Genomic DNA, 6,000 nt, shown 5'->3' with positions numbered 1-6,000 from the left:
TCCAATGTAACACATACTATATAGTAATTGTTACACAGTATACATGTTTGATGAACAAGATACCAATAAGATAACTGTGTTGAATCAAAAATCAGTTATTACTATAGCATTCAACTCCAGGAATCAAAGAACATGAAACCTACTCATATCAAATTATAGCAACTTCACTATTAATGGAAACCTAATAACTTTTAAACATTTGTATTAGTTTCCTTTTGCTGCTATAACAACTTAACCCTCACTTGGAGGTTTAAAGCAACACACATTCAATATATTACAGTTCTGGAGATCCCAAGCCTGAAATGGGTTCACTGGATGAAAATCAAAAAGTTAACAAGGTTAAGATCCTTCTGGAGGCTTGAGAAGAGAATCAATTGTCTTGCTTTCTGTGGCCTCTAGAGGCCATGCTCATTCTTTGGCTTATGATCCCTTTCCTCAAAGCCAGTAGAATAACATCTTCAGATTTTTCTCTAATTCTGACTTTATTGCCTCTCGTTTTTCACTTATGAGGACCACCATGATTAAAATTGGCTTTTGCCATGTAAGTTAATGTATCGTGTGTTTTGGGTATTTAGGCATGGATATCTTTTAGGGACCATTATTACTGCTGCCAAACCGTTCATAAGATTATCTCTGCTTGGTATATGTTCAAGGATAGATATAAGAAAATGGTACATTAGTACTTGCCCTGTAATAAGCATATGATAAATTTCTGAGTGTCTCATTACGAAGTAATATTCAGTTGACTCTTGAACAACAGGTTTGAATTGTATGGGTTCACTTGTATGCAGGTTTTTTTCCACCTTAGCCATCCCTGAGACAGAAAGACTAACCCTTCTTCTTCCTCTTTCTCCTCAACCTACTCAACATGAAGACAACAAGGAGGAAGATCTTAATGATGATCTGCTTCCACTTAATGAATAGCAAATATATTTTCTCTTCTTTGTGATTTTCTTTAATAACATTTTTTTCAGCTTACTTTTTTATAAAAAAAATACAAAACGTATACATATAAGATACAAAGTATGTGTTAATCAATCGTTCATGTTATTGATAAAGCTTCTGGTCAACAATAGGCTATAGTAGTTAAGTTCGGGGAAGACAAAAGTTATACACAGGTTTTGACTACATGAGGGTCTAGCAACCCTGACCCCCATGTTGCTTAAGGTCAACAGTATGTGTTTTCTACTGATGGCTTTAAGACAATAGGAATTGTTCTTTTTGTATTAGAAATGGTAGTTGGCAGTATCTAAATTAGTAATTAAATTAAATTAAAGATTACAGTAATTTAGTTTCTTGAAGTGAATAAGTAAAGCAAATTAGGAAACAAAAGAGAATTTATGTGAAGAGTACAATAATATTGCGTGGAAACAACAGGATGAAAGAGCAAACAGTTTTCACTAGATATTATAACCAAAAGCTGAAAAATCATCAGAGACCAAAATAAAATACTCTTTATATTTCTTGAGCTTCATGAAAATTCATTTTCACTTCTCTCTGTGCATTGTGTTTATTCTTCCCCTGATATATATATATATAGATTGGCTTCCTTTGCTGTATGTGCCTGTGATTCATCATTTCTGCCCAAAGTTCTAGAGTCCACATCAGTTTATAAGTTATGGGCTCACAGCCCAAAACTGACTCATCATTTTCAAAACACAAATTCCCTGAAGATACATTTGATCTGGTAGAATATAGCCTCTCAATTAGTTTCCCTATGTTTGGTGAGAACACTGGCTCCAATGAGCTGTGGAGAAGAACTAACATGCATACAGTCACAGTTTAGAAAAATCAGCAGTAATGCCTCACTTTACTCAGAGACTCTGTGGACTGTTTTCAGGAAGAATATACAAACTGAATAATTATGTCCAACCTGTTCATGGATGCCCATCCACATCTGAGGTTCAAATCAAATAATGAAAAATTATGAAGTGAATTATTTGTTTGGACAAATTATTTTTTAAACTTTATAATGGGAGTTACATTTATAGGATATACAGCCTAAAATCCATGAAAGATGAGTTTAAAAATGCTTTTAATGTGTCCTGTGTTCTCATATTTGAACTATTTTTTAAGAAAATTAAATTTTTAAATAGAAAATTTTAGAGACTAGAATTTTCACAAAATTAATCTCCTAATCATCCTGCCTTTATGTTTATAGCTATCTTATTCTTACAGTATATAATTGAGTCTTAATTTTTTTGTCCAAACAAGCACAGACTTTAACTTGTATGTTTAGGTCATTTATATTTAATCTAATTTTATATGTTTAGATTGAATCTAACAACAACAAAGAGGTATGTCCCCTTATTATCACCTTCTCTTTTTTTGGCTTGTTCTGCAATGAATACTTTTTATTATTTCCTTTTATCTAAATAGCTTGCTGTCATTCAGGTCACTTTAAAAACACGTATTGGTTGTCTACTTTTATACATGGAACATTTTACTTTTATATATGGAATAAACATATTGCTATCATATTTGCTTTACATAGCCAATGGCCTTTAAAATGATAAGTATGTGAGTTTTGTATTTACTTTGCTTTTTATTATATCTAGCATTCTTCAGTTTTTGTCTGGTACTAAACTTCTTCTTCCTGAAGAAATTCTAACATTTTCTTGTAACATGTTTATGCAAGAAGCAAATTATTCATTTTTTTTCAATATCAATGATGTTCATGGTAGCAGTTGTGGTGGTGTTTGCATTGTTTTTTCACTGAAAAAGTATTTCTCATTTACTTAATTTTTCTTTCTTCTTTTTTTAGGTGCATAGGTTTTACTCTATAATCTAGTGCTGTCTATAGTTTGTGATGAGATGTCTGTTGAAAGACTGTCACTTATTTTGTGTTACTTTTTAACTTTTGTTAATCTTTAATGTTTTCTTTTTATCTTTAAATGATGTCAGGTTAAGTATGACATAACTATGTATGTTGCAAGAAGATATTTATCCTGATGAGGTGTTCTCCAAGATTCCTAGCTCTGGGGGATTAGAATCTTTCCTTATTTTTAGAAAAGTCTCTTTATCAAATTTTCTTAATATTTCTGCCCTATTTTATCTCCTTTCTTCTGAGATTTAAATTATACAAATGTTAAATTGTTTGATATTATCTTACAGATCCTTTGTTCTCTGCTCAGCTTTTGTACTATTTTTTTCTCTTTGGTTTTATTTTGAATAATTTCTATTGACCTATCTTTGAGTTCACTGATCTTTCCTCAGCTATGTAGAGTCTGCTGATAAGCTGATTAAAGACATTTTTCACCTCTATTACTGTTTGAGGGTCTTGTTATTAATTTCTGACATTTCTTTGTGATTCTCTCTGATAGTTTTTATGTCTCTGTTGAAATTTTCCATTTATTCATGCTGCTATCTACCTTTTCCACTAAAACCTTTAATATTTTAATCATCGCTAATTTCAATTCCCTGCCAGACAGTTTCAACATCTGGGTCGTATATGACTTTGGTTCTGCTCATATTTTTTTGTCTCTTGACAGTAGGTTATTAATTTTTTAACATTTTTATGTGACACATAATTTTTGGTTGAAAGCCAGTCAACACATGTAGAACAGTAAAAACCATGGTAAAGAATATTTATGCTTGTAAGGGGCAGGTGTCTTATTCTGATGGGCTTTCAGTTTGGAAGGGGTGAGAAAATCATGTGGAGATTCAAGCTGGCTTTGTATTTTGCTGCTATTATTACTGTCAGTGCATCACTAACTTAATCTGTCTCTCATGTTCTCTGATGCTTAGGGTGAAATCTAGCTTGCTGGAGACTGTTCTAACACTCATTTTCCACCCTCAGCTTCAGGTTTTTTCTGCATCAGCCTATGCCTCAGTGAGGGTCTCATTCCATAGTGTTTCCTCTTCTCCCAGTCTTAGAAGGTTGTTATTTGTTATTTGATGCTTGCTGTCCTGGAATAGGTAGTTAGGGTCATCCTCTATTTTCTTGTTCATCTTCAGTTCTATTGCTTCATCCTCAGTCATAGTCAGGCTCTATATATCACTAGTTCTCCAAACCAGGACTTTATCAATGACTGTGTTCCCTTCTGGAGGTATAGGATTTCTAATTATCTGAATTCCGTTTGGCTTTCTGCCCCTCCGCCAGGGTTAGGATTTTTCTTTTCCTGTACCCTTTTCCCAGATAAAATAGGGCGATTGGACTTGCTACCTTATTATGAGCAGCTTAAATACTTTGTACCATCGAGGAGATGTGGGGAGAATGATCTAGGTGGTGTGCACTATTTCAGTTTCTCTCTCTTCCTCCAGGTATACACCAAGAAGGAAGCTTTTTCAATTCCCCACATGTCCCTGAACTTTCCAGCAAATACCCAGTAAGGTCCATGGAGAGGAGCATTCTACTATCATTTTAAGAAGTGATTTTATGTGTGTGGCTCCCTCATGCTGTTTCCTCATGCTAGCTCACACTCAGCAGTATTCTCTGCAGAACTCCCTGCGGAGTTGGCTGGGGCCTTGTAGGGCTGCACCACAGTTCAACTTGTGCCTTTGTCCAATTCTACTTCTTTCCCTCTCTTCCTTCCAGGGTATCAATCTCTATAAAATATATCATGCACCAAACTCCGTCTCAGTATATAAATCCAAAATACCCAACTCAAAATGTTTTCAGAATTTAAATTTTAAATTTTTAACTTATTTTCCATTTTTAATATGGTTGAATAAAAACATATTTGCCTATTCTATTTCATAACTAAAATGAACCAGACTAAAAAAGTTAATAGAATTTATAAATCAAATTACTTAGCACAGATGCTTCTTAAGGGGTTGTCCCAAGAAATCTATTATAAGTTGAAAATATTGTAAGCCAAAAATGCATTTAACCTAACTTACCTAACAACATAGCTTAGCCTAGCCTACCTTAAACATGCTCAGAACACTTAGATTAGCATACAGCTGAGCAAAATCATCTAACACAAAGTTTATTTGATAATAAAGTATTGAATACTGTATTCAGATGGACATTTTCTAGACATCATGCGATGCAAAAACAGAACACAATATTTAATAAACTGAATACTGGTAACATAGCACATGGTAGAATGTCAGCTGTTTACCCTTGTGATTGTGTGAGTGACTGGGAACTGAGGCTCGCTGCCATTGACCCCCATCAGGCAAGATTATACTACCATATATCACTAGCCCAAGAAAATATCAAAATCAAAATTCGAAGTACAGTTTCTATTGAACATGTATCTCTTTTGCACCATCGTAAAGTTGAAATATCTTAAGTCAAGCCACATAAGTTGAAGACAATCTGTATAAGAAAGGGATCTAAGGGAGTGAAAATTAAATAAGGGAGAAAGTAACTAAAAAAGAAACAAGGAAGAAAGAAGTAAGGAAGGAAGCAAAAAGAATGATTTCTTTTTTGTATCAATGAAATCATTATTAACAGTCAATTGCAGGAAAAATCTCTGGATACTCACTGATACCACATGTATCAGGGAGGTAAGAACTAAATAAGAATATACAGATAGGCAACCTTATCAAATGTTACAGAATTCAGACTTGCCTTTCAATAAGTCATTAATTCAGGAACTTATTGATTGATTGATCAATTAAAATAAATATTCATTGAATGCTTCAATGTGACTCTAATGACAATGATTTTGTGGGGAAAACAAATGAATAATACATGATCCCTTGGTTTATAGTTTATTAAAGAAGGGAGATTAGACAGAAAGCTGTTTTAAATATTTTGAATATATTTTACATATAAGAAACTTTATCCCCATTTAATCTGGAAAACGTTCTTTATTCAATAAATACTAATTTGTATTTCCTTTGTGAGAAACACTGTCTTAGGCCCTAGTTGTATTGTACCAGGAAAAAAAGGATGGAAATACATGACCTCATTGAGGTTATACTCCCATGAAAGACTTAGTAAATATGTGATGCTAAGGAAAAAATAATTTAAAGAAAAGCAACGAGAAATACTAGAAGATATTGAACATCTTCAATTTTAAAAGGTTTGTTAGTGAGGTCTTGCTG

This window comes from Chlorocebus sabaeus, chromosome 13, assembly GCF_047675955.1.
Source record: "Chlorocebus sabaeus isolate Y175 chromosome 13, mChlSab1.0.hap1, whole genome shotgun sequence".
In the NCBI taxonomy this organism is placed as follows: Eukaryota; Metazoa; Chordata; class Mammalia; order Primates; family Cercopithecidae; genus Chlorocebus; species Chlorocebus sabaeus.
Note: the sequence above shows the minus strand (reverse complement) of the source record.